Source organism: Schistocerca americana, chromosome 2, assembly GCF_021461395.2.
Source record: "Schistocerca americana isolate TAMUIC-IGC-003095 chromosome 2, iqSchAmer2.1, whole genome shotgun sequence".
Lineage (NCBI taxonomy): Eukaryota > Metazoa > Arthropoda > Insecta > Orthoptera > Acrididae > Schistocerca > Schistocerca americana.
The window spans coordinates 413,910,670-413,922,858 of record NC_060120.1 but is presented as its reverse complement, the minus strand read 5'-3'; positions in this window follow the sequence as shown (position 1 = coordinate 413,922,858).

Genomic DNA, 12,189 nt, shown 5'->3' with positions numbered 1-12,189 from the left:
ATCCGCAACAGCTGTTTATTGTATTTTCCCTGTATGAAGACCGGTTTCAAAACATGCAGGTACAGCTTCAGGTCGTATTTGCATATAGAGTCAAACTACGTAAGTAAAAGCGTTAATAGTCTGCATAATACCGCACGGGGTAGCCACGCGTTCGGGGCGCCTTGCCACGGTTCGCGCGGCTCCCTCCGTCGGAGGTTCGAGTCCTCCCTCGGGCATGGGTGTGTGTGTGTGTGTGTGTGTGTGTGTGTGTGTGTCTGTTGTCCTTAGCGTAATTTGGTTGAAGTTAGATTAAGTAGTGTGTAAGCCTAGGGACCGATGACCACAGCAGTTTGCTTCCATAGGAACTTACAACAAATTTACAAATTTCGGCGTAACCTAATGAACAAAGTAGACGGTAAAGCAATGTACTCACAAAATTAATACTTCATGTGCTACGACTTCCAAGGTGCAAGTGCATATACAAACATGTCACTCTTTGTTTAAAAATAGGATGAAACGGCAGATGGGCATCCGATCCGAACCATGCATGATAAGTAATGGGCTATATCTCCAAAACATTGTGAAAACACGAGGACAGACAGTACACGACAATCTACGTATGATAGGATGAAACCTATGAGCACAAGACGTTGCAGAATGAATGTAATGTACCGGGTGATCAAAAAGTCAGTATAAATTTGAAAACTGAACAAATCACGGAAAAATGTAGATAGAGAGGTACAAATTGACACACATGCTTGGAATCACATGGGGTTTTATTAGAACCAAAAAGATACAAAAGTTAAAAAAAATGTCCGACGGATGGCGCTTCATCTGATCAGAATAGCAATAATTAGCATAACAAAGTAGGACAAGGCAAGGATGATGTTCTTTATAGGAAATGCTCAATATGTCTACCATCACTTCTCAACAATATCTGTAGTCGAGGAATAATGTTGTGAACAACACTGTAAAGCATATCCGGAGTGATGGTGAGGCATTGGCGTCGGATGTTGTCTTTCACTTTCAGCATCCCTAGAGATGTCGGTTGATCACGATACACTTGCGAGTTCAGGTAATCCCAAAGCCAATAATCGCATGGACTGAGGTCTGGGGACCTGGGAGCTCAAGCACGACGAAAGTAGTGGCTGAGCACACGATCACCACCAAACGACGCGAGCAAGAGATCTTTCACGCGCCATCTGTCGGACATTTTGTGAACTTTTTTAGTTGTTCTAATAAAACCCCATGTCATTCCAAGCATGCGTGTCAATTTTTACCTCTCTATCTACATTATTCCGTGGTTTATTAAGTTTTCAAATTTATACTGACTTTTTGATCACCCTGTATTTTAAAACACAGTTCACGGTGTCTGTAGAGTATGAAAGAGGAGAAGCCTACCATCGTCAGAACCCGCGGGGGAAACAAAGAATTAAAAAGATGCAATCCTTGGGAGTCACCAAAATACTGAAATATTTTGGCAGGCGTCAAAGCGTAAGTCACACACTGAATACTCTGAAGCCAAGTACGCTCCACCCCATTGCTGTTGAAGATAGCGAAATACAGCGGCAGAAACTAGATGACACAAGGACACAAGGACTGCATTTGGAAATCGCAGTAACAAAATGGATCTCGGTTTTAAACAAGAATCCAGTACAAGAAACAGAAAATATTAACACTCATATCTATGACAAGTAAGACACACTTAAAATTACTTACAGTCAAGGAAACTGAACTACTTGGTTTTATCCAAAACAAGACAATAGAACCGGACAGTAGTCCTTGATCACACGACATTAAGCACGGGGACCTTGGGGGTCAGTGGCATCTACTGACAAGTCTGTCTTAAGGGAGCACATTGTTGATGTGGACCATACTTTGGTTGTTGGAATATTGCATACGATTTTTTCGGCATCTTTTAATTGTGCATAGAAAGTCAAAGATCTCTAGATTTCTGGCACTGTTTAAGGTGTAATTGGAAAATATTGGGCCAATAATGCGCATACCGGACAATGCACACCAAACTCCTATCTTCTCTGAGTGGATAGGTCCTTCAAGTAGAATATGTGGTTTACCTTGTGATTAGTATTAGCAATTCTGGCTGTTTACGTAATCTGACAAATAGAAACAGGTCTCATCTGACATGAAGTAAAGTGAGGTGTCTAAGGAACCGTCCGCAGTTGATGTAACAGCCAGTTACAATAATGAATTCTTTTTTCTTTTCCTGATCCTCAAATTTGAACTCTTGCACCACTCACACGATGGACTTTCGTATATTTTAGTACACGATGTACGAGGTTCACAAACCTGTTGCGATAACATCCTTACTGCCTTACGCAGACTTCTCGTAATGTTCATATGAATTCCGTCCATAGTTTCAGCAGCTCTCACAGTCGGTCGCCTATTCCTCTGCACATTGTGAACGGGTCCTACAGATCTCCATTTCTTGTACAGATCTTGGATAGTACTCGTCATGGAGAGTTTCCTACCAGGATAGTTCGCTTGAAACATTTAGTTACATTCCTTGATGGAGCGTGTCTTTATGTAAAACTGCAGAATTTTTATTCGCTTTCTAATGCAAACTGTCTCATTTCTATAACAGCTAAACAAGACGAGCATTCCACAACAACCGATGCACGAACATACAACTGGAATCAATATTCCGATAAAATGTACTGGAGCCAACGTTCGAGACAGAGTTTCGACTGGAGATGATTAACCAGTACGTGAGGGTACCATAAACCGCCATGAAACAAGGGCCTTGCCGTGGGGAGGCTTGCGTGCCTCAGCGATACAGATAGCCGTACCGAAGGTGCAACCACAACGGAGGGGTATCTGTTGAGAGGCCACACAAACGAGTGGTTCCTGAAGAGCGGCAGTAGCCTTTTCAGTAGTTGCATGGGCAACAGTCTGGATGATTGACTGACCTGGCCTTGTAACACTAACCAAAACGGCCTTGCTGCGCTGGTACTGCTAAGGGCTGAAAGCGAGGGGAAACTACAGCCGTAATTTTCCCCGAGGGCATGCACCTTTGCTGTATGGTTAAATGATGATGGCGTCCTATTGGGTAAAATATTCCGGAGCTAAATTGTCCCCCATTGGGATCTCCGGGCGAGGGCGTTGTTATCAGGAGAAAGAAAACTGGCGTTCTACGGATCGGAGCGTGGAATATCAGATCCCTTAGTAGGGCAGGTAGGTTAGAAAATTTAAAAAGGGAAATGGATAGGTTAAAGTTAGATGTAGTGGGAATTCGTGAAGTTCGGTGGCAGGAGGAACAAGACTTCTTATCAGGTGAATACAGGGTTATAAATACAAAATCAAATAGCGGAAATGCAGGAGAAGGTTTATTAATGAATAGGAAAATAGGAATGTGGACAAGCTACTACAAACAGCATAGTGAACGCATTAGTGTGGCCTAGATAAATACGAAGCCCACGCCTACCACGGTAGTACAATTTTATGTGCCAACTAGCTCCACATATGACGAAGAGATTGATGAAATGTATGATGAGATAAAAGAAATTATTCAGATAGTGAAGGGAGACGAAAATTTAATAGTAATGGCTGACTGTAACTCGACAGTAGGAAAAGGGAAAGAAGGAAACGTAGTTGGTGAACATGGTATTCGAGTAACGAATGAAAGAGGAAGCCGTCTGGTAGAATTTTGCACAGAGCATACCTTAATTATAGCTAACACTTGGTTCAAGAATTATGAAAGAAGCTTGTATACATGGAAGAAGCCTGGAGATACTCGAAGATTTCAGATAGATTATATAATGGTAAGACAGAGATTCAGGAACAGGTTTTAAACTGTAAGATATTTCCAAGGGCAGATGTGGACTCTGACCACAATCTATTGGTTATGAACTGTGGATTAAAACTGAAGAAACTGCAAAAAGGTGGGAATTTGAGGAGATAGGACCTGGATAAACTGAAAGAACCATAGGTTGTACAGAGTTTCAGGGAGAGCATTAGGGAACGATTGACAAGAATGGGGGAAAGAAGTACAGTAGAAGAATGGATAGCTTTGAGGGATGAAATAGTGAAGGCAGCAGAGGATCGCGTAGGTAAAAAGAAGAGGGCTAATAGAAATCCTTGGGTAACAGGAGAGATATTGAATTAAATTGATGAAAGAAAATGCAAAAATGCAGTAAATGAAGCAGGCAAAAAGGAATACAAACGTCTCAAAAATGAGATCGACAGGAAGTGCAAAATGGCTAAGCAGGGAAGGCTAGAGGACAAATGTAAGGATGTAGAGGCTTATCTCATGAGGGGTAAGATAGATACTGCCTACAGGAAAATTAAAGAGACCTTTGGAGAAAAGAGAACCACTTGCATGAATATCAAGAGCTCAGATGGAAACCCAGTTCTAACCAAAGAAAGGAAAGCAGAAAGGTGGAAAGAGTATATAGAGGGTCCATACAGGGGCGATGTACTTGAGGACAATATTATGGAAATGGAAGAGGAGGTAGCTGAAGATGAAATAGGAGATACGATACTTCGTGAAGAGTTTGACAGAGCACTGAAAGACCTGAGTCGAAACAAGGCCTCGGGAGTAGACAACATTCCATTAGAACTACAGACAGCCTTGGGAGAGCCAGGCATAACAAAACTCTACCATCTAGTGAGCAAGATGTATGAGACAGGCGAAATACCTTCAGACTTCAAGAAGAAAATAATAATTCCAATCCCAAAGAAAGCAGGTGTTGACAAATGTGAAAATTTCCGAACTATCAGTTTAATAAGCCACGGCTTCAAAATACTAACACGAATTCTTTACAGACTAATGGAAAAACTGGTAGAAGATCAGTTTGGATTCCGTAGAAATGTTGGAAAACGTGAGGCAATACTTACCCTACGACTTACCTTAGAAAACAGATTAAGGAAAGGCAAACCTAGGTTTCCAGCATTTGTAGACTTAGAGAAAGCTTTTGACAGTGTTGAATGGAATACTCTCTTTCAAATTCTGAAGGTGGCAGGGGTAAAATACAGGGAGCGAAAGGCCATTTACAATTTGTGCAGAAACCAGAAGGCAGTTATATGAGTCGAGGCGCATGAAAGGGAAGCAGTGGTTGGGAAGGGAGCGAGACAGGACTGTAGCCTAGCCTCGATGTTATTCAATCTGTATGTTGAGCAAGCAGTAAAGGAAGCAAAAGAAAAATTCGGAGTAGGAAGTAAAATCCATGGAGAAGAAATAAAAACTTTCTGGTTCGCCGATGACATTGTAATTCTGTCAGAGACAGCAGAGAAACTGGAAGAGCAGCTGAACGGAATGGACAGTGTCTTGAAAGGAGGATATAAGATGGACATCAACAAAAGCAAAACGAGGATAATGGAACTTAGTCGAGTTAAATCGGGTGATGCTGCGGGAATTAGATTGGGAAATGAGACACTTAAAGTAGTAAAGGAGTTTTGCTATTTGAGGAGCAAAATAACGTATGGAGATCGCAGTAGAGAGGATATGAAATGTAGACTGCCAATGGCAAGGATAGCGTTTCTGGAGAAGAGAAATTTGTTAACATCGAGTGTAGATTTAAGTGTCAGGAAGTCGTTTCTGAAAGTATTTGTATGGAGTTTAGCCATGTATGGAAGTGAAACGTGGACGATAAATAGTTTAGACAAGAAGAGAATAGAAGCTTTCGAAATGTGGTGCTACAGAAGAATGCTGAAGATTCGATGGGTAGATCACATAACTAATGAGGAGGTATTGAATAGAATTGGAGAAAAGAGAAGTTTGTGGCATAACTGGACTAGAAGAAGGGATCGGTTGCTAGGGCATATTCTGAGGCAACAAGGGATCACCAATTTGGTATTGGCGGGCAGCGTGGAGGGTAATAATCGTAGAGGGAGACCAAAAGATGAATACAATAAACAGATTCAGAAAGACGTAGATTGCAGTGGGTACTGGGAGATGAAGAAGCTTGCACAGGACAGAGTAGCATGGAGAGCTGCATCAAACCAGTCTCAGGACTGAAGACCACAACAACAACAACAACGAGGGTACCAGTTTTTATGTGCGACACCATGTATTTCTTACGGTATAAACGCGAGTAGGAAGTGGAAGCTTCACAACCGGATCAGCGTAATATGCCACTTCGGTCTCTGGGCAGCGATACCGCAAGTCGCTTTCGCGGCTCCGGCGGCGGGCTTTATTTTCTGCGCCAGAGGAGAGCCGACAGACGTGTGGTGGCGGTGATGGCGGCGGCGGCATTCCGCCCCGGTATCCGCAGCGCGGCCTGGCCAATAAAGCGGCCGAGTGTGGCGGTGGTGTGGCGCGATGTCCGCCTCTTTTTGAGGCGGCGCGCCGCGTGAATATTCATGGCGCAGCCGACAGTAAAGCCGTTAGCGGCGCCGCCGCGCGATTGTCAATACGCGGCCAGAGATTGTTCCCCTGATGACTTCCGGCTGCGATCAGGCGAGGGAGACGGACCGCAGCTCAACCGCGCCGCCACCTGCGCGTTACGCTTCCTGCGTCTTTGAAACTTTGCAGTCTCCCCAGCATAATTACTCCCAGTTTGGTAATACACTCAAGGTCGTACACGTGTGTTCTGACCCGCACTTTGTTGCCTGTACAATAAAATTCAAAGCACCACAAAAGTGGTGGAATACTCCTTAAACAAATATGCGCAGAAGTTCAAATGACTCTGAGCACTGTTGGACTTAACATCCCCTAGAACGTAGAACTACTTAAACCTAACTAACGTAAGGACATCACACACATCCATGCCAGAGGCAGAATTCGTACCTGCGACCGTAGCAGTCACGCGGTTCCGGACTGAAGCGCCTAGAACCGCTCGGCTACCGCGGCCGGCATGCATAGAAGAAAACAGTAGACAAAACAGTGACAAAATTGTAGAATCTAGTGGCGTAACGTGTAAGTACAAACATCATGATGGTAATATTATTGAAGTCTGTGTTACGCTTGCTGGATTTGGATTATAGACTGTCCATATCTTCGAGGTATCCTTTGTAATTACTGCTGAGGAGATCAGTTCAGTGATAGCTCCTTATGGGAGAATAATCAGTAATTTTACAGAAAAGTGGTCTGCTGCTCACAAGGTCCCTGACTTGACGGTATGAGGTAATTGCGAGTTGATTAACACGAGCACATACCTTCGTATATAAATGTGTAGTTATCGTGCTACAGTAATTTTTGATTGGCAGCCAAGAACCTGTGCGTCGTGCGTCGGTACTGGCCATGTCCGCTCGCAGTCTGCACAACGCCGAGTAGCCCAGCTACCTGCGGGCGAAGCTGTGAGACCCCTAGCCATGTCTACGTTGCCTTTAACTTACGTAGCGGCAGCCGCAGGATAACTCCATACGCTTCACGCTCCTGACGCTACTCAGGATGATGCTGCTAGCGACAATGAAGTGATAATGGAAGTTAGTGACTCGACGGTGCCAACACAATCAAAGGGTCAAGAAAAAGAACGTAATATCACTGTTCAAATAGAACAAACCCCGAAACCAACTTTAGTCCTTCATACGGAGCAGACTCCAGAAAACAAGGAAACCGTGCCACCATTGGCCAGCGAACAGGACCTAGCGCAAGAAATCCACGAGGCAATGGAAAACACTGAAACCTCCCCAAGAGGCAGTCCGGCAAGGAAGCATAAAAAAAGGAGACTGGCTCACAAGGGCGCAGAACAACTGGCAGCCTTGTGAGAGAAAGCAAATCAGAAATGAAGAAATGTTTAGTAATCTGGTTCTGAGTGTGCATTTGACCCATTGCAGGCCAAAACAAGTACACCATGCCCCATGTCACCGGACCATTTGTCACATGAAAGATTGAAGCTGATAGGCAATTTAGATACAGAGAATGTTTTCCCTGGGATTATAAATGCAGAAAAAGACACATTGGGAGTTAACCAACACAAAAACTGAGCTGATGAATCGGACAAAATAAACTAAGATGAAGAAATGAATGAAACTGAAGCAACGGGACAGATTCCAGCCCAACAAGATCAGCCAAACACGATGGATACAACATTGCCGAAACATAGACGTGGAAAAGGGCATACGTTCAAAATGGTTCAAATGGCTCTGAGCACTATGGGACTTAACATCTGTGGTCATCAGTCCCCTAGAACTTAGAACTACTTAAACCTAACTAACCAAAGGACAGCACAAACATCCACGCCCGAGGCAGGATTCGAACCTGTGACCGGAGCAGCCGCGCGGTTCCGGACTGCGCGCCTAGAACCGCTAGACCACCGCGGCCGGCAAAGGGCATACGTCCGACAGCACTTCTTATGACGAATATTGACTTTGATAATGAGTAAGACAATATGAACACAGCACAAGCCTACAAAATCGCCACGTTGAACGTTAATAAGACAGGCTCCTCCTTGCATTTACAACATGTGCAAGGTTTCCTATAAGGGGCTGACGTTGATATACTACTGTTACAGGAAGTAACAGACATTAAATTGGAAAAGATACGCGGGTACAACGCCATGACTAACCCTGGTGTCGGTGCAGAGATGAGAAGTGGCATTATCACGAAAGAAGGCATCCGTGTCACACAAATAGCAAAACTTGTAAACAGTAAAGGAACTGGTGTGGCTGTTAATAATGCCCACATCATTAACGTTTATGCACCATCTGGCAACAATAACAGGCGTGATAGAGCGGATTTGCTTAAATGTGAAATCATTCCTCTATTCGCTACAGATCAAGGTTATACAACCCTAGCCGAAAAGTTGAGACACTGAATTTCAACAAGTCCTTAGAGCTGGAAAGAATAGTCCACCAATTGCAGTTAACCGACATACCCATGGCGCATAGCCCGGTTTCACGTATTTTACCAGCCATTCAGCAAGAAGGGTGGACAGGATCTACGTATTGTCCAACCTAAAGAACCATGTGCTACAGTCTGTCTGGCCCACTACGTTCTCTGACCACGCCACATATATCACCATAGCAAATTTAGAAAAACAAAAGACTTACCGAGCGAGGAGCATATGGAATCTCAACATTACATGTCTACAAGATGAGGCATATCACGTGGCATTTACTAATGTATGGAAAGAACGTGAAAAACGATTCCTGCAATTCAATTCTGCCATAGCTTGTGGCTGCAATGTGCTAACCCTAAAATAAGAAGAATGCTGATTGACTACTCATGACAGAGAAGCGTCTGGATTAAAAAGACGACTGAGTTTTATTTTAGCTGCCTTAAGAGACCTGCACATCCTGGACACACGATTAATGACGAACTATACATAGATTCAGAAAATTAAATCAAAGCTTTTAGCACTGAAGTGGCGACAATCAGAAGGTTTTAAAATCAGAGCGAGGATACAAAAAATTATAAAAGAGGAAGAAACAGCTATATACCATGTGATGCGTGAGAATAAGAAATAAAACAGAAAAATATTGACATAATTAAGTTACCTGATGGGCTTAGACTCACAAAACAGAGTAAAATTCAAGATACGTTTCATAAATATGTTTCAAATATGATATCCAACAAACCTACCAACGACAAGTTGTGGTGAGATCTTGTCATGAATGTACCAGGCAGAATTAGCACGAAGCAAGTAGATACTCTCACGCCTGAAATAGAGGAGGATGAATTGAAAGATACAGTAGCACATAGTCCTAAAAATAAATCTCCAGGACCTAATAGTATCCCTGTGGAATTCTACCAAGTGTTCTGGCCACATATAAAAAGCAAATTGCTATGCATATTCAATGGACTCATGAACGGAGGTGCTGACATTCCCAAAGAATTTCCTGAAGGGATTAAAGTTCTAATTCCTAAAAACTCACTTAGCACAGGAATTGAAAACCTTCACCCAGTAACACCACTCAACAGTGATTACGAAATTATGGCCCGCGTATTAGCAAGAAGAATGAAAATGTTTATTAACTCTATAACTGGCCCACACGAAACATGTGTAGGCAAAGACAGAAACACCTGTTGTGTTATTGTTGTGTGTGAAATCTTATGGGACTTAACTGCTAAGGTCATCAGTCCCTAAGCTTACACACTATTTAAACCTAAATTATCCTAAGGACCAACACACACACCCATGCCCGAGGGAGGACTGGAACCCCCGCCGGGACCAGCCGCACAGTCCAGAAACATCTATCAGAATATATGTTAATATAGCGATATAAAATCAACCGCAAATGTTTGCCAAATAAAATGTGCATTAGTGTCATTAGACTTCGAGAAGGTGTAGATCGTAGAGTAGGTGTAAAGTAGATCGTAAGTATTGTAAGGTGTCAAACAAATAGCTCACCTTGCTTCAAATTCCTTAAACAATTCCGGTTAACTCGATGTGTCACACGACATAGGTACGTGAAACTGTACGAATTTTATTAATATTCATATGTAATAAATAAGCCAGCATTTGGTGAATATAAACCACTAACTCTCACACTAGTAATTGCACGCAAATAATTTCCCCGAGCCGAGCTACGAGACACAGTTCTGAGGGAAAGGAGAATCTTATGACGGTACGCCGTCCCGTGCGGCTGGAATCCTTACCACAGGATACATAGCAGACACAATGAGACACCACAGCCACTGTGTAGGCCGCTGGCAGAAGAAGAAACCCAACTCAAAAGTGACTCACTGTAGCCACCTGCATTAAAACTCGCACGAAAGAAAATCTCAGTATTACATAGCAGAAGTTAAACTCTGCCCTTTGAAAGAAACGGCACCTGTGATAGGCTACAAAACTGTAGTGGGTGGAGTTGTAACAAGTACGAATGCTCTGATTGGCTACAAAGAAAACGCGTTGATAAGCCGGCCGTGGTGGCCGAGCGGTTCTAGGCGCTTCAGTCTGGAACTGCGCGACTGCAGGTTCGAAACCTGCCTCGTGCATGGATGTGTGTAATGTCCTTAGGTTAGTTAGGTTTAAATAGTTCTAAGTTCTAGGGGACTGATGACCTCAGCTGTTAAGTCCTATAGCGCGCAGAGCCATTTGAACCAGCTTTGATATATGCAAATTGCAGACAGAGTAATTCGCTCTTCTCTTTCCGAAAATCGTGTAGTGTTTGAGCAAGGCGACTCGTGCCACGCTGAGACGATTACGAGAGTCATCATGTAAACACTTGTTCACATGCTCGTCTTAACTCCTAAGGAGTTAATCTGCAGAGTCTCCTAGTACGGATAATTGCACTGAGCACTGACAATTATCGCTTGCATGCGATTTGACGGCAACAACATATGCACTATTCCAGCCAAACAGGATGTACGTAGCCCATTAAGTTAGCTAGGGTATAACTAGGGGTCTCGGCTTCACCGAAGACACGGGAAATGTATTCAACTGATGTTTAACAGATGAGAAAGATTTAGAATAGATTCTCAGGTTCACAGCTCGCGCTGACAGCCGCCAGTGCCGCCGCCGACGAAAGGTAAACACACGCGCTCGAGCCACGCCAGCAAGTGATATTCAATTGGCACTCAGAACGGCTGTCATCTCCATCTCTCCTAATTATCGTGCATTCAGTCATTACCTGTAGCTAAACACATTCCCAATTGTTGGACTTAATTGAAGTAGAAACGCGAGATGTCTGATCCAACGAAAAGGATTGATCAGCCACTGTACAGTTGTGAATTGTTTCAATTATGTACTTCTCTTTAATTGCTCTTTACCAACCCCCATTCAATTTTGGGTAATTTCATTGTGCATTTTAGCGTGATTGATTTATCTGGCTTCAATTGTATTTCATTTGTTTGTACTTTTATCGACCCCCAGACATGGTCATCAACCATCTTACCATTAAAGAACCTTATAACAGTTAGGAGCTTCGCTTCACAGTTGTGGACACCCAGTATCAATATTTTACCATCCTGCATGTAATTTTGCTAACATTGCTATATCATGAATTCATACTTAGAGTAAAAATAAACATTATTAGCCCGCATCTCGTGGTCGTGTGGTAGCGTTCTCGCTTCACACGCCCGGGTTCCCGGGTTCGATTCCCGGCGGGGTCAGGGATTTTCTCTGCCTCGTGATGGCTGGGTGTTGTGTGTTGTGTGCTGTCCTTAGGTTAGTTAGGTTTAAGTAGTTCTAATTTCTAGGGGACTTATGACCACAGCAGTTGAGTCCCATAGTGCTCAGAGCCATTTGAAACATTATTAACGAAAATGTAAAATTCTCATTTTTGCTAACATATAGTTACGCCTGAACCCATACATTAATTCTGTTGGTCATAACGTTTCCTTTACAGGCAGTGTAGTGAAACCGACAG